Here is a 26703-nt window from a genome sequence, read left to right as displayed (position 1 = left end):
AGACCTTCTGCATTCTATTCCCAAGGTACCGTGCTGAATAAACCCTTAGAGAGAATTCTTGAACTAGATTCTTGGCAAAAACTACTTAACTCAAACTGCTACTAATTTACCCCTTCCCAGTATTAGGCTTAGGTCAGGTACACCGGGGTAGGCGTATTTAGAAGCACCAGTTGAGCAAGTTAGCTAATGTATATATGTATGTATATATTTTAACCGTTTTAAAGTGTCTTATGGCTAAGAAGCCATATCAATGCTTTTACAGTATTATTTCGTAATACTCCTTTTAATGTACGCACTTTACTTTATAACAAGTATTGCAATTCTGGCAATTCATTTCTCTTGCATGAGAAGGAAGACTGCTCAATAAATAATATCTTTTATTGAAAACTCCTGTCTCTCCATTCTCTGCATCCTGGTGAAACTAAGAACGCACGTCTGACTGAGTGAAATAATTGTCTAATGTTTTCACACGACTCTAGAGATTTACTCTTATTCCAAGGGAGCAAAGTTGTTATGTTTATGCGGTTGTCGGAAGCTGAATCCCTTCTTGTCTCAGCCAGGGAAGCTGATCACTTCCTATTCAGTCAAGAAAGTTTCCAGTGACCTCTGAGCTAGCTGGCGCAAAACCCAATTAAGTCTAACATAGTCAGTAGAGACCTAGAAGACCTCAGTCCCACGTCTACACTGCTGTTTATGTTATTCCAATGTGCAGGGCCTATAGGGAAAATAGGAACTACACTACATGGCGCCCAACGTTTGGTAAGGCGATAAAACTAACGCAAGACGTTAGAGTAACTCAGTCGTGCTTTTTCACACAGACCCTTTCTCTCATAAATACTCCAATAGACGTCTGGAGTGGGTGAAAGGTTAAAATCCGCCAGAACTTAGCAGGAAGAGATTCCTATGTATATTTTTTGGCTTAGTCAACGTTGAAGGATACAGTGTTCCAAAATATTGTGCACCTAATCTTTTGTTTCCTTGAGAACTAAAAAAATAAATAAAAAAAAACACTTCTGACAGAAAAATGCCATATAGTGAAAACGATGCAACTAACGGTTACAGCAACGAAACCGGTGAAGCTGCAGTAGATGCAAATCAACGGGGTTTCGTTGTTACAGGAATTAATGAACTGGGTGCAATTATCATCCCGGCAAACATAAGAAGAACTATAACTCTAAAACTTATAGAAAATGGACGGACAGCACGAGGTGGTACAGTCATTTTCGTGATAGAGGCACACGAATATCGGCAGACAGAGGTATTCTATTCATGGATAAACTTTCCCGCGGCAAACGCTACAACACACGAGTTCCACTATTACAGAATAGAGGAACCTCCGGATGAATACACTCCTTTCGAGGAGATTGAAATCCCATTAAAATACCAAGGGCACCTGCTCTGGTTTAAAGGCGCCCTAAAACATAATGATCACATCACCGGGCACGGTCCACTAGGTAGACCTGGAGCAACGTGGCCGGTTCTAGCCAGCTACACACCACATCCAGACATTGAAAAAATGTCAGACGTCCAATATGTAATGAGGACTACAACAATCCAACCACCAGTTAACATTCAACAGCTGACCCCTTATCAGGGGAACAAAAATAAAATTACACCACAAAACAGACAGTCATGTCTTGGTAAAACACCCGCAAAACGGGAACAAATTCCATTCTGGCTAGCACAAAAAATAACTCAGATAGAGGCAGTATTCCCGAATACTACCCCTAGTGAAAAACACAGAATTCTGACTATCTGCCTTCCAATGGGGGTCGCACCACATGTGGAGGACTGTGACACTTGGGTTACAGTCTTTGCTTCCATTTACACAAAAACACACCGTGTTCCGTCACTGGTGGCAATACCAGATGTACTAAGACAGATTCAAAATGAATACGGTCCAGAACTTGCTTTAACTCTGGGTATGAAATCACTGAAAGACTTCAAGCAGGTCTCAGCTATATTACTAGCAAACATAAAAAGGAGAAGCAGCAACTGTGGCGATCCGCCAAAAATTGAAGGAAACAGATATAACAGACCAACCAATTGAACTTGCCAGAATCATAGAAAAATCGTATGAAGAACTAGGTAGATATAGTTTGGGTGGGAAACCTGTAAAACCCCAACTAACTGAAAATCCTGAGAAAATATTTATTAAAAATAATGTAAACACTCCAAAAAAGAGCTGGGATGGAAATAAACAATCCAGTCCCAAAGAAAAAAGATTCCAGCCCAGAGGAAGGTCTCCTCGACGGAGAGAAAGAACTCCAACTCGAGAACACCAGTCTCCCCAGAGGGAGCCCTCTGAGAAAAGGTACAACCTTAGGAATGGGGATAATCTGAAGAAACCTGACAGATATCAAAGCATTGATACACGTCCCTCTCGATCTTTTTCGCAGAAATCGGAAAGAAGAGGACGGTCGGATCCAAGGGAAGAGCACACCAAGTCCAAAGACAAGGAACCTGCTCAAAGTAAAAAATTACAATTTCCCAGAAAGAAGGTAGCCAGTATTAAAATATTCAAACATGCCGAGAATACTGAGGACACAGCTGAAAAACGGAGAGTGGGCACAGACAATGCTAGACAGCGCAGCAGAAATCAGCATAGCCCGCAAGATCCTGATAAATCATCTGCAGACAGTGGACACAAATGAATACATTCAAGTGGAAACTGCAGATACCAGAGTTAGCGAACCTCATAAAATATTCGAAATAACACTACGTATAGAAGGAGATAAGACTAGGAAAATTAGGGGTCTGTTTTGAGATAATCTCTCAAAAGGCTATGACATCCTATTATCTGAAAGAGTCTGGCCACCAGAGTTTGTCAGGGAGTGCCCTCATGGCGAAGAAATGATTATGCCTGCCTTCTCAAATCATATTTCAATCCATAAAAAATATATATATGCAAGAAAATGGGCAGTAGCTCAAGCTCCTGCACTATACAAAAATCATGTAGGACGGGATGAAGACTCCCCTCCTCACAAAATCCAGTTAAAACATGAACCAGCTGCACAAAGGCAGTACCCAATTAAGCAAGAAGCTAAAAAACAGGTCAGGGAGATTTTAGATCAACTTGAATACCAAGGGGTGACTGAAACATGCACCTCTCAAATGAACAATCCTTTGTTTCCTGTCTCCAAACCAGACAATTCGTATAGTCTAGTTTTGGACTACAGACACCTTAACTGTTGCTGCAAAACATTTGCGGTACAAAATTCGCACAGTGCGGCACTAATGAATAACATAGTTCGCAAAAAATACAAAACAACATTAGACATTTCTAATGGGTCATTTTGTCAGAATATCGCACCTGAAACAGGTATTTGATCGCTTTCTCAATTATGGGGTCGCAGAAACTTTTTTACAGACTCCCACAGGGGTTCAAGAATAGCCCAGGATTATTCTCAGCCAGAGTAACAGAGTTACTCCAAATGTATGACGATGAGGCATTATCCTATGTCAATGACATCTATCTCACAGACGACGACTTGGATACTCACTTGAAAAGAGTGAACACCATAATACTTGGGTTCGCAGCAGAGGGTTACAAATTCAACTTTAAAAAGTCACGAATAGCCCATCTGACGGTCCTGTTTTTAGGATACGAATTATCAAGTGAAGGCAAAAGCCTGGCAGACAACTTTTTAGAGAAGTGTGCTGTACTCCAAGCACCTAAAACACTGAAGAATCTACAATCAATACTAGGCTTCCTGAATTTCGGAAGAACTTATATTCTCAATTACCGGAGAGGGTTAAACCTCTCTACGAATTAATAAAACCTGATTTTAAACCAATCAACTGGACTCAGAAACATACAGAAATTTTGAGATCACTGCAAACAGACATGTTAGCTAAAACAAAATTAGAAACACGTGACAATACACGCAATCTTGTAATCCTAATCATCCCAGGAAGATGCGGATTCACCTACCTGACCTCTAATGAGGGAGAAACGGTACCAATAGCTTACAAATCACATTTGTACACAAAAGCAGAAAGAACATTCAGTCTTACAGAAAATACTATAAAGGCAGTTCAGACTGCTGTAGCAAGAGAATGAGCACTAGCACAAGGAAAAAGAATAACTGTTTACACAGCAGAATTAGCCTTCGAGGCACTATTCAGCCCAGTCAATCTGCCTACCGTGGCATTAGATCCAAAATGGATACAGTGGGAAAATTCTCTTGGTACAGAAAAGGTGACATACTATCCGAACATGAAAAAACTGAATGAGCTAAAATATGAAGAAGAATATGCTCTGCCAATCGAAATTCTGCCTCTCCAACAGTACTCTTGTATAATCTATACAGACAGATTTGTTCAACATTACAATGTAGAAGATAAATCCTACAATGCAGCCTGCGCGATTGTTAAAGGTCGCTGGCTCTGCGGTAAATTCAGACCGAAAATAACAAAAACTGAATCACAGAGAAACTGTTCAGCTGAGCGAGCTGAAATCAGATCTTTAAAGATGGCGCTTGAAAATGCCGATCGTGAATTCCCGACACTAATAGTGTGCGATTCGCATTTCTGCGTCAAATCTTACAATAATGATTTGCAGAACTGGGTTCAGAATGATTACAAAGATGACACAGGTGCTACAATCGAGCATAAAATGCTTTGGAAACAGGTAGCTCTTTTACAGAAAGAACTACAAAAGACTCACGTCATACACACTCTGAGTCATCAACGTGATGTGTTCACGTTGCAGGACATTCATTGGCCAATACAGCCACAGCGGAAGCAACTCAACCGGCTTCCGTAGCCACAAAAAAGCGTTCAGAAAAATTGCTAAAATAAATAAATAAATAAATAAATACATAGACGGGGAAACAATGTTGGCGGTAAAAACGTCTTTGAAAGCCGACTGTACAGCACTACCCGTGAACTATCCACTCAATTATACATACGTAATTGACGCAAACTCTGTTCCTTTTGCTCAAATCCCTGGAGTGGGAGATAGGGTAATCCCAAACATGAACAGGAGAGTCTTATTAATAGCAGACGCACACATGGGTGAGGGTCCAAGGCACAATAAGATCAAAGAATTCCCAACAGAATTACAATCAGAATACTGGTGGCCGGGGATGAGCGTGCAACATCATAAGTTTGCAGAAAATTGCCAAGACTGCAGCAGAGATCGCAGTGGTGAACTTGCGTGCCCCTTGGTATAGTTAGCAAGCCTATCTACAGGTTAAGACCCAACATCACAGTAATCCCATTTTCAGACTAATATTCACTTAAAAGAGGTGGCGCTCGGCTGACGCCAGAACTATTATAAAAGATTTGCGAGTCTTTATCGGCACATACGCAATAGCCATGCTACATTCTGACCAGGGTCCTGTTTTTAGCTCTCGAGCTTATAAGGAGGCCATGACCAGCATGGGCATTGGGTTGCGGTACTCTTGTCTCTTCCATCCTGAGGGAAACGGGATTATGGAAAGACAAAACCGAGACATAAAGCAATCTATAACGGCAAAGGTATTAGGTTCGGGTGATGGGTGGGTCCAGCATTTAATAAGTGTCCAACGTAGTCTTAACATTCTGCCAAGAAATTCTCTAAGAGGTTTCAGCCCGTACGAACTATTGTTCGGAACTAGAATGTATGTTCAGGACTTAGATAGTCAGGCTTCAGTGGTGGAATATAAGCAAAAATTGACATCAAAGATCGTTTGGCTGTTTTACAGGACTTAAATGAAACAAGAAAAGCCCAGAGCAACGTACAGATAAAACAACCAACAACCACTGAAGAAACACCACCTGTCCCAGCAAGACCTGTCTGGATTCCAAAGATTGGGGATCTGGTCAGAGAAAAGATCGCGGTAAAGAAGGAATTTGGGCCTTCTTACAGAAAAGCAGTACCTGTCTTAGCCATCAACGGAAGAAGATCAGTTGTACTACCGCCCGTTGCTGGTAAAAAGGAGAACCGAGTTGTATCCGTCGGCCTGGTAAAACCACAATCATGTGGCCAATAATAAGTAGTAGGCCCAGTGTACTCCCAAGAAATAGCAGAATGCCTAAATTTGCTACAATCCAATAGGTTCAAACTGAGAGACTAATCACATTCGATAAACCTGCAGTAAATAAAAAAGGACTATGCAACAATGCCATGGAACTTGTACCTCTTGAAACCCAAATTGAAACAGTTCGTCACGAAACACCAGTCTACAACGATGTAGCCTCAGAATATAATGAGGAAAGAAAAATTGAAAAAACAATTCCAACAATTAACAGAACTGCATCTGGCTACTTTATCAATTTCGATAACCTTTCTGTGGATCCAAACGAACCAGAAGAGATGCCAACAACAAAAACTTTTAAAGACAAAGCAACAGAACTCTTTCATCAACTTAAAGAAACCTATCTGATTTCTCCATGGATTGAATTCTGGATTGTGTTAGGTGTACTTTTCCTCCTGCTTTGGCTCATCATGGTACTTTGTTTGGGTAAATTCATTGAGGGAAAATACAGTACAATGGACACAGCAAGTCAGAACATCAACTTGGTCCTAAAGCCACACAAGTCATCTCACATCGAGAAAAGAGAACTATCATCAGTGAATGTGACAGCCATTCCAATACCCGGCGGGGTAGTTTTGGACAAAACGGATTACGAAATATATGGCCCGGTCGAACTGTTGAAATATCCACATCAATTCAAGGTTTCATTAAGTGACTTTGTTAAACCAAGTACATTTTCTGATGATTGGGACTTTGAGAACATTAATAATATGATGTCTGATTTAGTAATGTCAGCAAAATTTACAGAACATGATTATTTGCAGGGTTCATCGAACTATGAACAGATGTTTTGCTATAACCATTATGCACACCACTATTTGCATAAATCTGCTCAACCTAGAAATATTTTTAAATATAATCAATGGGAACATTGTGCAACACCTCCCAAAAACAGTTCAAAAACATTTTATGAGAAATTCCCATACTTTTCAGGGTTTAACACAAGTGATGCAGAAACATTTTATTACAAACTGTTAAATAAAACAGGGACAAAAAACATGCTGATAAATACTAAACTGATTTATTCGGAAATTTTTTATGAAAAAATAATTACTTTTGGTTTTGATTTCTGGAAAAATAACATTGAAACAAAAACCATCTGGGGAACAAAAGAATGGCAGGTACAAGGATTAGAAGCATTATTTCGAGCATGCATGATCCCAGAACAAATAATGTTTTTGAATGACACAATTCAACAGACTACCTGCCTTGGTCTAGCCAAGATAAAAGACTTAAACAAACCGTCTATTCCAAAGCCAATACCTGATAATACAACCACAGATATTGAGATAGACGTATTCAAAATTTTACATCAAAACAGAACACATCCTGAATGGAAAAAGTGGGTAATCTGGCCAACAGACACAAATAAATGTCAAGATAGATTCCTGAACAAAATACAGGGGTTAAAAATGACCAGACCAGACCCGAGATATTCCCAGAGACAACATCCTGGGATAGTAACAACATACAGTGTAGGGAAATTATGCCTAGAATGGCTACACACCTCCACACTGGCAGAAATTAAGCAACACTTGACTTTACTTGAAGACGGTGCTGACTTGCGTGATTTCATAATGGGACCACGCAAACAGCGTCAAAAATGTTTCATAGCGGCTAGTGTATATGCGGCATACAACGAGGCATGGAAAGTAATGCAAATTGAAACAGCAGAGAAAATACGAGAAATTGATCGTATTCATTTGGAAAAATCGCTTTCTGTTGTGGACAATGGGTTAATGACTCTGTCCTCCAGAATATATTCACTGGACAGTATTGTATCATCTGCTATCAATATAATAGATCAGGACTTGCTAATGTTACAACATGGTCAGTCCCAGTTACATTCTATTGTACAGCTAGGCTGGACGTTGCAAAACCTGCGTTCTGGCTATGTGCCATGGTGTTTAATCAGCACAACGTCATTATTCTCTATCTTTAACCTTACTGATAAACAAATCAATTTAGCACAGAAAGGAGCAGACTATACGATTCTGAGCATTGAAAAACTCGAGAGATTACCATTGACAATGTCAGAAAGACCAGTCATTGAATGGATAATACACAGAATAATCACAATTCCGATAACAACTTTCCAATTAAAAAAATGCCAGGAGTATATACCAGTAGGCCAGTATGAAAGGTTGGGTAAAGGGTACATTAAGTCATCATGGAAATTACCTTATACACACACATGTTATAGTGACAAGGACAAAAATGTATTTCTTAGTGGTGATAATTGTAAATAGTCACTAAGCGGTATACTTTTGTGCCAAGGTATTAATTTGCATGGGGCCTGTGAGGGGACTTCAAATAACCTTTCATGCCACCAGCACGGCACACCTGCAACACAAATAGAGCCATTCTTTAGACAGCTTTCTAACAGTAGTTACGTTCTAATAACGGATCACAGCTGTTGTGGCTTGGTGCCAGGGAAAGCATATCTTATAAGCGTCAGTTCCATGGTCACTTGCTGTATGCAAGTATTGTATCCAAACGGCCCTTAAGACTCAGAGGCGGCGATTTGGCCTTGGTTGAATATCTCTTCTATACGAATTGATACTTTAAGCAGAATGAAGTCTGTGCTTTTACAGACAACATTGCCTATGACATCATCAAAAGAAACGTATGATCTGCAAGTTGCAAGGACGAAAGCATAGATACATACCCTTTTATCAACATATTGCCCCGTGCATTTCACAGAAATGCTAAGCTAAATTCTAAACATGTCAAATGCCAGTGGTATTGCACATGTATTTAAGACAATTTTTTTGGGACTGTTAACACCCTTCGAAGCAGTCCTGGACATCTTCTCGAATTTTGTCCATTCTGTCTTTGGCGGCCTTCCACTACTTTTGGGACTCGTAGCAGGCATTTTATTTTTTGTCCTACTGCTCCCATATGGCAAGCCAAAACTCAGACAAGGCTCCAGCAACAATGGAAGAAAGAATCCTAGCTATACGCTATCGGGACCGCATAACTAAAGTCCTTGGATTAGCCCGGCTAAGAGATCTAAATATGACCTGGTTTCTTTCGTTCAGACCTATATGGCAGAATTGCATCCTACTTGTGCTTCGATGTATGCTATGCGGAGAAGAATGCGTGTTGGACACCTGTCTTACACTACAATCAGCAGTACCAATGGATATTGATACCTTGCTAAGTCCTGTAACGGCTCATGCATCGTGTTGTCCCTAGCGGCTACCAATCCTGATGACGGCATTCGTTGAAACTTCACCACTACGATTAGGTGGGAGTGAAGCAAGAAATGAGAGCAACATCACCCAGGTACGACCTTCTGTGAGCATTGCTGAACCTAACATCGATGATAGCAACCATGCAGAAAACTGCGCTATTTCAGCGTTATCAAACTTGGTCGAACTGTCACCTGAATATGTAAACCAATTTTTGAACATCTATCTAAAGTAATGTTCTCACCTGAACCAAAAGAATAACTTTTATGCAAACCGGCACACAGCGTTCCCATGAACTCTGAATTCGGCCTTTTGCTTTGAAAAACAAAAGCTACTGAAAACATTTGGAAATTTTTTCTCCTTGCAAACGAAATTGCTATTTCCCCCCAAAAAAAAATCCAAAACATGTACTTTTTTTTGGGCACTTGAACTCTGCTTACAGTAGAACTATTCATAAAGAACAGAGCTTCTATTATTAGGAACTTTAGAGACAATATTACCTCAGCCTCTAGCGCATCTACAGCAATTGCATTTATATGTGATGAAATAGTTTCGCCCTTCTTTTCTGTATTAAGAGACGTTTCATGTGTAATTTTCACAAATCGTTCATCTAAATATATATGCAGCTTTTAAGTGAATGATTATACTGCTTAAAATTAGTACAGTACCTATTATCTTCTCATATGTTCCGCTTACACCATTTCAAATGCAAAATGTATTTTGGGGTGGGTTGAAATATACATGCACCTTTATTGATTAGTTTTAATAATTGATGGACATTAAATCGTGGAGTGGGTGTTGTGTGTTTATCTAGGAACCAGAATCAATATTTCCGTTTTATGCCCTTACATGCCTATAATCGATAATATCCATATAATGGCATAAGAATCAGATCCATATTTTAGTACATCGCCCTTGCAGTCCCAGGCACGGCAAGCGCCACTTCCTTAGATTCCTAGAAAGCACAACAAGTTCTTACAACAAACCAAACCTGCAGCAACCTGGGAAATCCCCGTTAGCTTTGTTTTGATTTGTAATAGAACTCCTGCGAAGCACTGTAAGAACGGCCAGTTCTTGGTGACATCTTTATTGACGTCTTATGTCCACCCTTACGTGAAACCCGGCACCTTTCAGGTATAAATATACCAACACTGCCTTAAGCAAACATGCGGTGGTGAATATTGGAGCCGAGCAGCTGTCTACTTTCCGAGTGCCCAGCAGATGCGAGAAGCCCACAGACCCTGCCCCTCCTCTTTGACGCGCTGAGAAAGACGCTGTCTTTTCTCCTGCCGAGAAAATGCAGCCTCCGGCGTTTCCAGCCTACCCTTGCGGGTGACTGGGATATCGAGTCCTGAGAGAGAGAGATACCAGACCTTCTGCATTCTATTCCCAAGGTACCCTGCTGAATAAACCCGTAGAGAGAATTCTTGAACCAGATTCTTGGCAAAAACTACTTAACTCAAACTGCTACTAATTTACCGCTTCCCAGTATTAGGCTTAGGTCAGGTACACCAGGGTAGGCGTATTTAGAAGCACCAGTTGAGCACGTTAGCTAATGTATATATGTATGTATATATTTTAACCGTTTTAAAGTATCTTATGGCTAAGAAACCATATCAATGCTTTTACAGTATTATTTCGTAATACTCCTTTTAACGTACGCTCTTTATTGCAATTGCGGCAATTCATTTCTCTTGCATGAGAAGGAAGACTGCTCAATAAATAATATCTTTTATTGAAAACGCCCGTCTCTCCATTCTCTGCATCCTGGTGAAACTAAGAACGCACGTCTGACTGAGTGAAATAATTGTCTAATGTTTTCACACGACTCTAGAGATTTACTCTTATTCCGAGGGAGCAAAGTTGTCATGTTTATGCGGTTGTCGGAAGCTGAATCCCTTCTTGTCTGAGCCAGGGAATCTGATCACTTCCTATTCAGTCAAGAAAGTTTCCAGTGACCTCTGAGCTAGCTGGCGCAAAACCCAATTAAGTCTAACATAATCAGTAGAGACCTAGAAGACCTCAGTCCTACGTCTACACTGCTGTTTATGTTATTCCAATGCGCAGGGCCTATAGGGAAATTAGGAACTACACTACATTATGAGAAATGACGCGTCGCTGCGTGAAAGCTGCGATGAGTCACTTCTCAGTGCGCCCTCCTTGCGACATTCCTCTTGTGTCATATTTAATGTATGACGCATCATGTCGCAAGGAGTTACAGATACGTCAGTATTTCTGACGTATCTGTAAGCGCAAAAGTGACGCATTGCTGGAGTGTGTCACAAAAGTGACGCAACTGGCCAGAGTCGTCCATAGATGACACTGGAACAAACTTAAACTGGAGGACCTGTATCGTACTTTGTCGGAGGACCCGCTTGGCCCTTTTAACAATGTGGAACTGGGCTATAACCTTTTCTGCGAGTGGATCACCCGTGCCTTGGATTCCATCATCCCGGTGACTTTGAGCAAATGTAGTGCAAGGGACCATAGCCCCTGGTACGATGGCTCCTTACGTACACTAAAGAGTGCCTGCAGACGCGCCGAAAGAGAGTGGCGGAAAGCCTATGACACTAGTAAAAAAGTGTCATATCTTGCCACTATCAAATCCTATCATCGCGAGGTCTGCAGAGCCCGTGCGGCATTTTACTCTCTCGAGTTCCGCAACAGCGCTAATCCCTCCAAATCTATCTTTAAGGCTTTGAAAGATCTGATGGCAAAAAAAGCCCCCTCGAATGACACGGGTTCAATCTCACAATGTGAGGCATTGGCGAACTTCTTTCTCGAGAAGGTTCAAGCTATCCATCGTTCCTTTTCTAATTCTACACTGGATACCGGACCTTCTCTTAGGCCCGAGGAACATACGGAATTGCACACCTTCCCTTGTTTGTCGCCCGAGGGTTTTGCTCATTTGGCCCAACATATCAAGTCCGCCTCTCCGACTGATCCTTTGAGACCGGCACTTTTCAGAGACATGTCGTCTTTTGCCGGTGCGCTCTCTGATTAATCTCTCGCTCTCTACTGCTATGGTCCCTGCCAGTTGGAAGCATGCGGTGGTTACGCCTATTCTTAAAAAGCCTGGTTTGGATCCTCTTAAGCCAGAGAACTACCGGCCGATATCGCTTCTCCCGTGGCCGACGAAGATAGCGGAGGCACACGTGAATAGAGGTCTCTCTGACCATCTTTTGCGGGCAAATATTCTTGATTCTACGCAGAATGGGTTCCGTGCTGATCACAGCACAGAGACTTCCCTTCTATTCATGGTAGAACATCTCCGCTTGGTGTTAGACTCAGGACAAACGGCGGCGCTTGTTCTATTAGATCTTAGCGCCGCCTTTGATACCGTCTCTAATAATATCCTTCTCCAACGCTTGAAAGAGGCGGGTATCTCAGGGACTGCCCTCCAATGGTTCCGCTCTTTTCTTGCTGATCGATCTTTTTGCGTAGCTATTCCACCCCATCAGTCCAAATTCCATCCGCTGGACCAGGGGGTCCCGCAGGGATCCTCGCTGAGCCCCACGTTATTCAATCTGTACGTGAGGCCGCTGGCTCAGGTCGTCAAGCAGTGGGGCCTGACCATGGTCTCATACGCTGACGACACTCAGCTGGTGGTCACGCTCAGCGGGGACTCCCATTTGGATGCCCCTAGGTTCCAGAATGGGCTGAGGTCGCTTGCCAGTTGGATGAATTCCAACCATCTCCAGCTGAACTCAAAAAACGGAGATACTGATCATCGGCAAGAAATCGGAACTGTGGGGTGACATATGGTGGCCACCGGAACTGGGGCCTACCCCGACTCCGGTAACTGAGACAAAAAATCTCGGAGTGTGGCTAGATCCCGCCCTTAACTTTGTCTCCCATACCAAGAGAACTGCCGCCAGTTGTTTTGGCGTTCTGCGAGGACTAAGACCAGCATTGAAATTTTTTGATGCTCCTACCAGGCAGCTGGTCCTGCAGGCGACGGTGATCTCTCGGCTTGACTACGCCAGCTCTCTTTTGGTAGGGGTGAATCAAGCTGAAATTGCACGTCTGCAGCGTGTCCAGAATGCGGCAGCCAGAGCGGTGGTTGGTCTGCCCAGGTTCTGTTCCCTGCCAACACTCTACGTTCCCTTCATTGGCTTCCAGTCAAGCAGAGAATTCAATTTAAAGTTCTTTGCTTGTCCTATAAAATTCTTAAGGGCCTCTCTGCCCCGATTCTCATGAATCTTCTGATGCCTTATGTTCCTGCCCGTTCGTTGAGATCTCTTGGTCAGGACCTAGCAGTGGTTCCTCGGTTTAAACTTAGCCGAACTGGAGGCCGCTCATTTCGAGTACAGGCTGCTGCCCTGTGGAACTCCCTCCCTTTAAAGATACGTGCATCTGATAACCTCTTTCTATTTCGTAGGGCCATTAAGACTTTTTTATTTCCTTGAGTCCGTCCCCTTTTAGCTCATTCTCTCCTTAGTTGTGTTGTGTTGGCTACCTTGTCAAGCGCCGGGATGCTCCTTCGCTGGAGCAGCTGTGCGCTGAATAAATTAAATTAACATAACATAACATAACATAACTCCAGCAATGCGTCCTTTCAAATGGGGCAAGCCCCATGTGAAAGGTCCTGCATCAGTCTTACGCCTGCTGTGAGGCAGGCGCAAGATTTGACGCAACGGCGTCCTAAAAGTGACGCAGTGAAATCTCATAGATTTCACTGCTTCACTTCTACGACCCTTCCTTGCATCAATACGCCCCCCTTGCATACATTATACCTGGCGCAGGTGTAATGTGGCGCAGGGGTTTACAAAGTGACGCATCTACCTAGATGCGTCACTCTGTAAATATGGTGCAACAAGGCGCATTTTTCACGCCACTGGTGCGTCACAGAAAGTGACGCACTGGCGGCGTAAAAGTGACGCACAGCCTCATAAATGAGGCCCGAGATATCTAAACTTATACATAGGCCTCCCAGACAATAAATCTTCCCCAATCCTGAGCAACATAATCGAAGGTACTATTTGTATAGCTACTCCTGTAATCTCTGATAGCAACCTCTCACTATTTTGAATAAACACAGTCAATTTAGAACGCAAGTAAAAAACTTGAAGGATATCTGCATCGTCTGCACAACATCGAAAACATTTCCTATCATAAACACTGCCCCATTTCTTCATTTTTACAGGAGTATGATGCAGATTAAATATAGTTTTATAATGTTGTGTTTTCAAAAATTTACAGCCATAACAAATTTTTCCAGCAATATCTATTGAATTCTCTAAGTAAACCTGTGTTTCTCCCAAAATATCCTCCCACTTACAATTATGTTTCTCTAAATCACCTACTTCAGTGGTTTGCAACTCTTTATAGAGAATCCCACTTCTTTCTTGCTGTCTAATATTTTCAACTATCTTATATTGTTTTAGTGTGGTATCATGCTTATTTAAGAAATCGCCTCAGCCCCCAATACCATCTGATAAATTGATGGAGCCTCGACAGGTTTATCACCATCTTCCCCAGTCAATAATAAACGTACATTTGCTAAAATGTACACTTAACCCCTTGCATGCTCATGACTAGCTCAGCTCGTCATGAGCTACAGTGCTCCGGTGCTCATGACGAGCTGAGCTCGGCATGGCCTCTAGAACGCTTGCACGCTGGGCTAATTCCCCTGCTGTGCTGAGCGTTCTAAAGAAACGGGTGCGGCCGTGACGAGCTCAGCTCATCATGAACACAGGAGAACTGTAGCTCATGACGAGCTTAGCTCGTCATGAGCATGGGGGCGCTGCGCGCCCCTCCTCCCCCCAGCACAGCGGGGGAATGTAGCCAGCAGGGAAGGGGTTAATAGTATAATGCAAAGTTAGGAACTGATCACCCCCCTTTATTGTTGGCAGGGTCATATACCATACAGCATGATGTGGTTTCCCTGGAGCCCATAACAATTTAGAACAAATTTGTTGAAGCTGTTGCAGTTGCAAGTGAGATATCTCCAAAGGAACATAACTAAAAAAGTATACCACTTTCGGCAATATATTTATTTTAAGAACATTTGCTCTCCCTACCAAGGATAGACAGAGACATTCCCATCTCAAAAGAGCTTGTTTAATATTTCCAGTAATAGCTCCCCAGTTCACATCAGTAAGCTCTTTCAGACATACCCATAACTTAATACCCAGATATATAACTTCATCAATCACTCTTGTATCACTATTCATAATATGGTTAGTACATAGAATCTGAGTTTTACCCTAGTTGAGTTTATAGCCAGAGAGGCAACCATATTCATGCGCTAGATGTTCAATTTCGGGTAGTACCATCACAGGATCCGATGTTACTACTGCTACATCCTCCACATAGGCAAAGACACAAAACTGATCCTGCCTTACCATAAATGGTCTTATCCTAGAGCTTCTCTCCAACATCTCCAAAAAAGAGTTGATATACAACGCAAACAAGAGCGGGGAGCATGGACAACACTGGCGTGTGCCTAAAGAGATTAAAACTGGTTCAGATGTCATTCACATAGATCATATCTTGCAACTGTAGAACAATATAAACCAGCAACAATTGGACGAACTCTTGGCCAAACCTCACCGAATGTAGGACCCCCCATAGGAAATCCCATGTCACACGGTCAAGTCAAGTCAAGTCAAGTCAAAGAATTTATATAGCGCACTACATACCCAGAGGGTCTCAAGGCGCTTAGGGAGGGGAGGAGGATTACTTGTCAAATATCCACGTTTTAAGTTGCTTTCTGAATGCTAGGTGGTTCTGGGTAAGGCGAAGGTACGTGGGGAGTGAGTTCCATGTTTTAGCAGCCAGGTATGAGAAGGATCTACCTCCCATGGTGGTCTTGTTGATGCGTGGTACAGTGGCGAGGGCTTGGCTGGAGGAACGTAGTTGGCGGGAGGGGGTGTAGAAGGACAGTCGTGAGTTGAGGCATTCTGGTCCGATGTCGTAGAGTGATTTGTGTGCGTGGGTTAGAAGTCGGAAAGTGATCCTCTTATTGACGGGTAGCCAGTGGAGGTTTTTCAGGTGACCAGAGATGTGTTCGTTACGCGGGATGTCTAATATGATCCTGGCTGAGGCGTTTTGGATTCGTTGGAGTTTTTTCTGGAGTTTAGCTGTAGTACCTGCATAGAGGGTGTTTCCGTAGTCCAGTCGGCTCGTGACCAGAGCATGGGTGACTGTTTTTCTGGTTTCGGTGGGGATCCAGCGAAATGTTTTTTTGAGCATGCGAAGAATGTTGAAGCAGGATGAGGAGACGGCGCTGACTTGTCTGTTCATTGAAAGTGAAGAATCCAGGATAACGCCTAGGTTCCGTGCGTGGTCTGTTGGGATGGGTGCTTTTCCAAGGGCTTCCGGCCACCAAGAGTCGTCCCATGCAGAGGGGGATGTACCTAAGATGAGGACTTCTGTTTTATCTGAGTTCAGTTTCAGACGGCTGTGTTTCATCCATTCGGCAACTTCTTTCAGTCCGCCTTCCACCATTCAAGTCCGAGGCCACCGAAGTCATCTGTGGCGTACCACAAGGATCCTCACTCAGCCCCACCCTCTTCAATGTATACATGAGCCCCCTCGCGGCCATCGCCCGCCAACACAACCTCAACATCATCTCTTACGCGGATGACACTCAACTAATCCTTTCTCTCACCAAGGACCCCAGCACCGCCAAAACTAACCTACACGAAGGAATGAAAGAAGTTGCTGAATGGATGAAACACAGCCGTCTGAAACTGAACTCAGATAAAACAGAAGTCCTCATCCTAGGTACATCCCCCTCTGCATGGGACGACTCCTGGTGGCCGGAAGCCCTTGGAAAAGCACCCATCCCGACAGACCGCGCACGGAACCTAGGCGTTATCCTGGATTCTTCACTTTCAATGAACAGACAAGTCAGCGCCGTATCCTCATCCTGCTTCAACATTCTTCGCATGCTCAAAAAAACATTTCGCTGGATCCCCACCGAAACCAGGAAAACAGTCACCCATGCTCTGGTCACGAGCCGACTGGACTACGGAAACACCCTCTACGCAGGTACTACCGCTAAACTCCAGAAGAAACTCCAACGAATCCAAAACGCCTCAGCCAGAATCATATTAGACATCCCACGCAACGAACACATCTCTGGCCACCTGAAAGACCTCCACTGGCTACCCGTCAACAAGAGAATCACTTTCCGACTGCTAACCCACGCACACAAATCACTCTACGACATCGGACCAGAATGCCTCAACTCACGACTGTCCTTCTACACCCCCTCCCGCCAACTACGTTCTTCCAGCCAAGCCCTCGCCACTGTACCTCGCATCAACAAGACCACCATGGGAGGCAGATCCTTCTCATACCTGGCTGCTAAAACATGGAACTCACTCCCCACTTACCTTCGCCTTACCCAGAACCACCTAGCATTCAGAAAGCAACTTAAAACATGGATATTTGACAAGTAATCCTCCTCCCCTTCCTAAGCGCCTTGAGACCCTCTGGGTATGTAGTGCGCTATATAAATTCTTTGACTTGACTTGACTTGACTTCGTGTAGGTTAGTTTTGGCGGTGCTGGGGTCATTGGTGAGAGAAAGGATCAGTTGAGTGTCATCCACGTAAGAGATGATGTTGAGGTTGTGTTGGCGGGCGATGGCCGCGAGGGGGCTCATGTATACGTTGAAGAGGGTGGGACTGAGTGAGGATCCTTGTGGTACGCCACAGATGACTTCGGTGGCCTCGGACTTGAATGGTGGAAGGCGGACTCTCTGGGTTCTTCCGGTGAGGAACGAGGTGATCCATTCAAGTGCTTTTCCTTGTATTCCGATGTTTCTGAGGCGTTGTAAAAGGGTGCTGTGGCAGACTGTGTCGAAGGCTGCAGAGAGGTCGAGGAGGATGAGGGCGACTGTGTCTCCATTGTCCAGTAGAGTTCGAATGTCGTCTGTTGCTGCGATGAGGGCGGTCTCAGTGCTGTGTTTTGCTCGGAAGCCAGACTGTGAGGAGTCGAGGGATTTGTTGGCTTCGAGGAAGGCGGCGAGCTGGTTGTTGACAGCTTTCTCGATGACTTTGGCCGGGAAAGGAAGGAGCGAGATGGGGCGGTAATTTTTGAGTTCGGTGGGGTCCGCTGTGGGTTTTTTCAGAAGGGCGGTGAGTTCAGCGTGTTTCCAGCTTTCCGGGAAGGTGGCGGAATTGAAGGAGCAGTTGATGACGTCTCGGAGGTGCGGTGCTATGACGGTGTTTGCTTTGTTGAAGATGTGGTGAGGACATGGGTCTGTGGGGGATCCTGAGTGGATGGAGTTCATCAGGCGTATGGTGTCCTCAGTGGAGATTGGGTTCCTGTCGTAAAGGGTGTTCAAGGGGGGAGAGTGTTCAGCAGATGGTTGGGTGGGTTGGTCTCCGGGTTGGTTGTCGAAGCTGTTGTGGATGTCTGCAATTTTGTTGTGGAAGAATAAAGCCAGGGAGTCGCAAAGGGCTTGAGAGGGGGTGATGTCGTTGGAGTTGGCCGAGGGATTGGTAAATTCCTTGACGATGTTGAAAAGTTCTTTGCTGTTGTGGGCGTTGTTGTCTAGTCGATCCTTGAATGCTGTTTTCTTGGCCTTTCGGATTAGTTGGTGGTGTGTGCGGGTGGCGTTTTTGAAGGCGTCCTTGGTGCTAGTAGTTGGGTCTTTTTTCCAGGCCTTTTCAAGGGAGCGGCAGAGTTTCTTGGACTTCTTAAGATCATCGTTGAACCATGAGGCCTTCTTGCTGCCAGGTTTGCTTTGACGTTTTTTCAGTGGTGCTAGGATGTCGGCGCTGTTGGATAACCATAGGGTAAAGTTGGTGGCGGCTTGGTCTGGGTTAGAAGAGTGGGCTGGGGTGTTTAGAAGGAGCGATGAGGAGATCTGGTCGATGGTGATTTTGTTCCAGATTCTTTGTAGAGTTGGTTGGGGGTGGTTGATGGGTTTGGGCTTGTTGTAGGTGAAGTGAACGCAGCTGTGGTCAGTCCAGAGGAGATCCGTAGTGTGGCTGAAGGAGACGTGATTGCTGGAGGTGAAGATAGGGTCGAGTGTGTGACCTGCGATGTGGGTGGGGGAAGTGACCAGTTGTTTAAGTCCGAGGTTGGCGAGGTTGTCCAAGAGGGTGGTGGTGTTGCGGTCGTTGTTCTTTTCAAGGTGAAATTTGAGGTCTCCCAGAATGATGTAATCTTTGGAGGGGAGCGCGTGTGGAGTGATGAAGTCCGTGATGTCTTCACTGAATTTAGCGCGGGGTCCTGGTGGTCTGTAGAGGAGGGTGCCTCTGAGTGTGGTCTTGGGGTCGATGTGGATCTGGAAGTGAAGGTGTTCAGAGTTGGCGAGATTGACGTCTGAGCTGGTTGAGATGTGGATTGATTTTTTATGGACGATAGCGATGCCTCCTCCTGTGTGGCCGGTACGGTCCTTGCGTGTGATCTTATATTCTTCAGGGATGGCAATGGTGATGTCTGGGGCAGAAGAGGCGTTCATCCATGTCTCTGTTAGGAAGGCGACGTCTGGAGAGACGCCTTCTCGGCATCAAGAAGCACTATTCCTAAATCTCGAGACTCTACTTGAGAAATGTCGAGAAGGGTAATAACTCCAGCGATGTGATTCACAGGTCCTCTTCCAGGGATAAACCCACGCTGCCTTAAAGAAACCATTGGGAATATGACCTTGGCCAATCGATTGGCAAGAATTTTTAAATATATCTTCCCATCACAATTAGTGAGGGAGATTGGATGATGAGACCTTGGAAGAACACCTGGCTTATCCCTTTAAAAAAAAAACAATGACAGCGTCATCCCATGTCTGTGGGGCCATGCCCCTTTGAGCAGCCTGAAAAACAGCGAGAAGGTCCATTTGAAGTTTCTGAAAAAAGTTCCGATAGACTTCAGATGGAAGTTTATCGGGCCCTGAAGCCTTACCCCTCGACATACTTTCGACATCCTCCTCCAGTTCCTCTAGCCTAAGCGGGCTCTCCAATATAGTACTTTCCACTTGGGGTAAGCGTTGAAATTGCAAGTTAAGAAACCCCCGATCTATAACATCCCACTCAATCTCTTGCTCTGTATACAGCTCTTGATAAAAATTGTAGAAAATCTACAGAATTTGGTGGGGATCATGCACCAAGGTACCAGCAGGATCCTTCATACCTTCTATTCTATGTGTCGCATCTTTGCAGCGCAATCTCTGAGCTAGACACTGGCCTGTCGCATCTCCATATTCATAACATTCTTTTTTATAAAGCTGATACTGTGTAGGATTTTCTTTATTCCAAACCAATATAATGTTGGCTTTACATCTAGCTACCTGAGTTTGAAGCACACTAATGTTGTTATCTTGTGTTATCGCATATGCCAGATTTTCTTCTGCAGTTTTTAATTTTATACAGTCCCTGAATTATAAGCTTCGCTTGTTTCTGTTTATATAATCTGAAACTTACCACTTCCCCTCTAAAGCAGACTTTGAAAGTTTCCTAGACAATCCCCAGCCTCACGGTGTGGCTGTTATTTTACAGAAAATCCCTAATCCAATTTCTCATATGATTAATAAAAGCATTATCTAACAAAAGCTTCCTATCAAAAGTAAACCCCCTTGGAATTATATTCATACCCAAGGCAGGAATATTCAAAACAACAGGAGCGTGATCAGAAGTAATTCTGGGGAACATTTGTATCTGAGCATCTGTAAGTAGTGAAGGTGAAATAAAAAAACAAATCAACCGAACAAGTTTGTTGTGTGGGTGAGAATAAAATGTGTGTCCTGAGTTCGTAGTACTAAGCGTACCCCACACGTCAATCAACCCATGTCCTAACATTAGATGGAATAAAGCCTTAAAGACCCTGATTATTTGATTTGATTTGATTATTCGATTTATAGAGCCCAACAAATGCCCGGGGGCGTCTTGGCGCTGAGGACTCAAGGAGTGTGAAGCTAGTGTGTAGATGGACTAGATATCAGTATGGAACAACCAGGTTTTTACTTTTTTCCTAAATACTTGAAGATTTAAGCTATTTTTGATTGTGAGCGGAAGGAGATTCCAAAACTTGGCGGCTCCCAGCAGAAAGCTCCTTCCTCCCCATCGGACCTGCTTAAACCTGGGCATTTGCAAAAGTCTGTGTTGTGCAGATCTGAGATCCCTGGATGGCACATAGTATTTTAAGCGCGAAGTTAGGTAAGCAGGGCCCTTTCCATGAATTGCTTTGAATGTGATACAAAGAGTCTTAAAAATAATCCTCTTCTTAACTGGGAGCCAATGCAATGCTCCTAACTGTTGAGAAACTGATTCATGTTTAGGGATGTTCAATATTAATCTGGCTGCTGCATTCTACAAGCGTTGCGTCTTTTTCAAGAGATGGATTTGGATCCCCACATACAGTGCATTGCCGTAATCTAGTCTAGAAAAGGCCAGCGCAATCACCAACGTTTTTACTGCCTTCGGCGGCACAAAGGGGCGGACTTTCCGAATCATTTTAAGAATTGACCAGAAGCTGGAGATAAGGCAATTAATTTGACTTACAAATGTCAGTCTACAGTCAAAAATGATCCCGAGATTTTTTGCCTTCGAGACCAGTGTTGGGCACTCCCCCAGATCTACAGGCCACCACTTCAGAGACCAGGTCAATGGATTAGCACCCAAGAGTAGAACTTCAGTCTTACTGCCGTTGAGTTTAAGACAATTGGATTGCAACCAAGAGTTGACATGGGTCATGCAGTTGTTAAAGCGATCAGCCACCTCCTCCTCATTAATGGTTATGGACACAACTACCTGCGTGTCATCTGCATAGGATATTACCGAGAAACCAAACTGTCTAATCAATACGGCCAAGGGGGACACATAAATATTGAACAGTGTAGGGCTCAGAGACGAGCCCTGTGGTACTCCGCACTGAAGATTGAAGGTTTGGGAACTGGCATCACCTAATTCGACTCGAAAAGATCTTTCCGTGAGCTGTGATGTTAATAGAGTCTTAGCCGATTCTTGGACGCCAAGATCAGACAGTCTGTTAATAAGGATTTCGTGATTAACGGTGTCGAAGGCTGCCAACAGATCTAATAATATGAAGGCGGCCTTCCCGCCCTCGTCCAATGACTTCCTTAGCTCCTCACTTGCAGCGAATAGAGCAGTTTCAGTTCCATGACCCTCTCTAAATCCAATTGTGAATGGTCGAGTAGTTTGTTGGAGGAGACAAAGGCAGTAAGCTGGATATTAGACAGTTTCTCCAGGACCTTAGAACAAAAAGGGATTCTGGAGATTGGCCGATCGTTATTAGGCTAGGCTGGGTCTAGATGAGGATTTTTTAGTAGTGGTAACACCGATGCTACCTTCCAAACTTCAGGGAATTTTCCATGTAGTATTAGTCCCGAAAATAGATCACTCAATTGTTCACCAAGGGTTTCTGGGAAGAGATGAAAAACTTTTAGGGGCAAAGATCAGACCCTGATTTTGTACCTAGTATGGTTTTAGTGATTTGATCCATAGTGGGAGGGGAAAAGGAGAAACCAGGAGAGCTCGTAGTAAAGACACTCTTTTGGGATGTGGAATCATCAGGGAGTTTAGTAAATGTTTTATAAACTAGTTCCACCTTGTCTGCAAAAGCCTGGTTACAGAATTCTGGGTTATTGTCTGATCTCTCTTTTGTCAGAAGCTTTGTTAGTTTTTTATTGGTGACAAAAAGCTCTTTACTGGAGTTTTTGGATGTCAGTATTTTCTTAGTAAAATAATTGCTTTTTTCGTCCATGATTAACTTTTTATATGTAGCTAAGGTTTGTGTGTACTTCATTTTCAGTTCCTTATTGTAGTTGTGCCTCCATTGTTTTTCAGTTCTCCTACATAATTGCTTTTGTTTCCTCAGTTTATGAGAGAACCAAGGTTCAGAGGGTTTATTTCTTTTTAAGATGGTACATTTTAGAGGTGCTACTATATTAGAGGCCTTAGCGATCCAAGAAGTTATGTTCTGCACTGCCTGATTAGTTTCTACCTGTGAGTTGGGCTTATTTAGCCCTAATGAGGATTGCAGAAGGTCGGACTAAATTTTTTGCCCAGTCTCGGTACGTGTGTTTTCGGAGACTTGATCTCTGTCATGTTTTGGGGTGAGATTTCAATTGTAAATATGACGGCCCTATGGTCAGACCATAGTGCTGATAGAACCTCCTGTATTTTAATCATAGGATTGGAGGTATATAGGCCATCAAGAGTAAGACCTGCGACATGAGTACTTTCTTTGACCAATTTTTCCATCCCTAAGCCAGACAGGGTATCTATAAGTGCGGCGTTCTTAGGGTCCGAAGTAATCTCTAAGTGGAGATTAAAATCACCTAAGATGGTATAGTTTGCATAGTTAATGCTGGTTTCCAAAAAGTGGGTAAGCTTATTGTAAGCGGGATCGAGGAAATAGCGGAGACGCTTAACTTTGGTAACTGGGGTTTTATTGGTTTTAACAATTTTCTCAGTCTGGGGCTTGGTCGATAGTACGGAAGCGTATCTTCTGGTTCCTTTTCTGGGGACCCGCTCTCTCTCAATCCTCGCCGTCGCCTCTCCAGGGTGTCCCCAGCTTGTTATCCAAAAGAAAAGAGAGAAGGATGCTTCTAGTCTGGTGTATATATTCACAGTGCACAGGGACAGGGGAGTGGGGAGTCACACGGTGCAGCAAAACACTGCCGATAGTGCTCAGGAAGGGTAGTGAAAAGAATACTCGGTGTGGTCAAGGCGGCTTTAAACCTTTCCTCCCCGCCCAGCCCGCGATACGAGAACGTACCTGTGCTAGGCGGTGCGCCGTGTTGTTGGCCTCCTGGCTCTTGCAGGCTGGTTTCTCACGGCGTCCTTCGTTCTTCGACCTCCGCAGACTTGCTTCCTCCAACGCTTTGTTCTTCTCCCTCAGTACACTTGCTTCCTCCGCTGCTCCCAACTCGCCTCCCCCGGGTGTAAGACACACCTCTCTCTCCGGGCTTCCTGGATTTTCGTATTCAGCGTCTGTGGCGTCATCGAAGGGGGCGGAGCCTCTTGAGAACTCAGCCCAGTTAAAGAAACAGGGTCCCGTTTTGGCGTCCGGCAGGTAGAATGACGGGTTAGCCCTGTTCCAGTCTTCCGGTTGCTGTGGGGAGAGAGGTGAGGAAGATCTATTGGTAGGCCCCAAGGTCATCGTTTCCCCTCTCATACTCCCGGGTCAGGTCTCCTCGTCACACTTATCCACCAAGGAGGCTTGAGCTTTAGGTGGACAGTAAATTAATAAACCGTACCATGCTACATTAGGACTGAGTTGTATCTGAAATTATAGGAGTTCACAGTCAGGTGAGGTGCCCGAAGAAGATGTTATTATGGGTACTTCCTCTTTCGTGATGATGGGCAACCCACCACCTCTTTTATTATTTCTGTCTACTCTAGTAATCTGGAAACCTGAGGTGAAAGCTAGAAGCAAGTCCGGATCGGATGAGTCATTACCCCATGTTTCAGTAACAAATACTAAGTCAAGACTGTGACTTTCGATCATTTCGGCCATCTCGATGTTATGCTTGATTAGTGAGAGTGAGTTCAATAACATGGCTTTTATCTCTCTAGGAGTATCAGAATATGTTGAGACAGATGGGGAAAAAAATTGTTTAATTGTCGTAAAGTCGAAATGCAATTTGCAGTATTCACATTCTTGAGGTTCCAGTGAGGGATCAAACATAGAACAACAGGAGGACACTGACCGAGGCAGCAGCTAATTAAATCCTCTCTAGAGTATCTGATACGGGCCTGATTATGAGGAATAGGGGGTCTGGCCTTCGGCCCGGGCCAGGCGCGGACGGGCGCAGACAGGCTTGCCTTGGCGCACCTTCGGTGCAACGCCGGCGCGCCCGCTGCGCGCGTCGCTTCTCGTGTGCATTATGTGGTCCCTAAATACCAGAGGGCGCGCGTATGCTAGAGCGCTAACCCGACTGGAAGTTGTGCTCGTATCCTAAGGACCCTCCGAACAATCGGCATCAGCCGCATCGGACTAGAGCCAAGGAGTGCACAGGTAGGCAAATATTGTGACTAAAAGCAGTTTTTAAAAAGAGTTCTATTCAGAGATCGCAGCAGCAAACTTTACAAAGCGCAGCATAGCTAACAGCCTCTTTGCTGTGTCGGCCACGATTGCGCAATAGGTGGTCTCTAAATACCGGTGGGCGCGCGTATGCTAGAGCGCTAACCCGACCGGAAGCTCTGTTCGTCTCCTAAGGGCCCTCCGAACAATCGGCACCAGCCGCGTCGGACCAGAGCCAAGGAGTGCACAGGTAGGCAAATATTGTGACTTAAAAGCAGTTTTTAAAAAGAATTCTAGTCGGATATTGCAGCAGCAAACTTTACAAAGCGCAGCGTAGCTAACAGCGTCTCCGCTGTGTACCTGGGTTTCCGTCCATGATAACTCTGAACACCTAACTGTAATTCCTGCCCCACCAGGCTAATATTAAAGTCACCACAAAGCACCAATTCAGTGGGCCATAATGCTAACTCAAGATTACGTTGTTCGAGGACAAGGGTTTCGTCAAAACTAGAACCGTACACAGTACAAAGGGTAAACTTAACGCCTCCCATGACACACTCCACAATTGCCCATCGCCCCTGTCTATCCATTAGGGTATGCCCGGAAGTTTGGATACTCGGCTTTGCATCCACCGCTACTCCTTGATTCATTACAGTCTGTTGCAAATAAGCTAAAACAGAATGTCCCATTTCCAATGGCACCCTACGCTTCGCCCAGGGAATGTGAGTCTCATGTAGGCAGACTATATCCGGATTAATCACCCTGAGTTCCACAGCAACCCTCTGTATTTTATTATAGTTTTTAAGCCAACAGACATTTAATGAACACATTCTGAGGCTTACCTTAGCCAAAAAATAAACATGTAAACCATCTCTTGATCACTTCCCTTAGTTTACTTCTGACATCTCTGTATCTTTGTAGATTTAACTATACTGTGGATTAATTTAATTTTTTTACCCCAACCCATCGCCTCACCCCCACCCACCAGAACCCCCAAGAATCCTCCAGAACCCCCCTCTGCCCCCACCCTCAACCCAACACTAAGGCAATAGGACTTGTGTCCCTGTGATGACAATTTCCCAACTCCCAGGTGTCCCATCCCCACACAAATCAACACCATCAATACTAATAAGCCCTTCGTTGTGCATCAACCTAGAAAATATAAACCCCAATATTTGACCGGCACACATATTACTAATGTCTAAAGTGCATTTTGAAAGTACACAATACATCTAGAAAATGCAATACAGATACCAACACAACTAACCTACCACTATGTACACAATACGCTGGAGACCCGGTAATCATCAGGTAATCATTCCAAAAATAACAGCCCACTACCTCAATATTAAATCATGCTATATTACAAAGATTCTAAATACTCTTTAGCCTGGAGTGCAGAAGTAAATATTCTGGTATGGCCTTTAAATGCAACTTTTAAGTTAGCAGGATTAAGCAAAACGTCTTGTGCCCCTTTAGCCTGAAATGGTGCTATGAGTTGCCGAAGCTGCCAATGCTTTTCTACAGTATGGTGACAATAAT

The sequence above is a fragment of the Lissotriton vulgaris genome, chromosome 7, assembly GCF_964263255.1.
Source record: "Lissotriton vulgaris chromosome 7, aLisVul1.2, whole genome shotgun sequence".
Lineage (NCBI taxonomy): Eukaryota > Metazoa > Chordata > Amphibia > Caudata > Salamandridae > Lissotriton > Lissotriton vulgaris.
Note: the sequence above shows the minus strand (reverse complement) of the source record.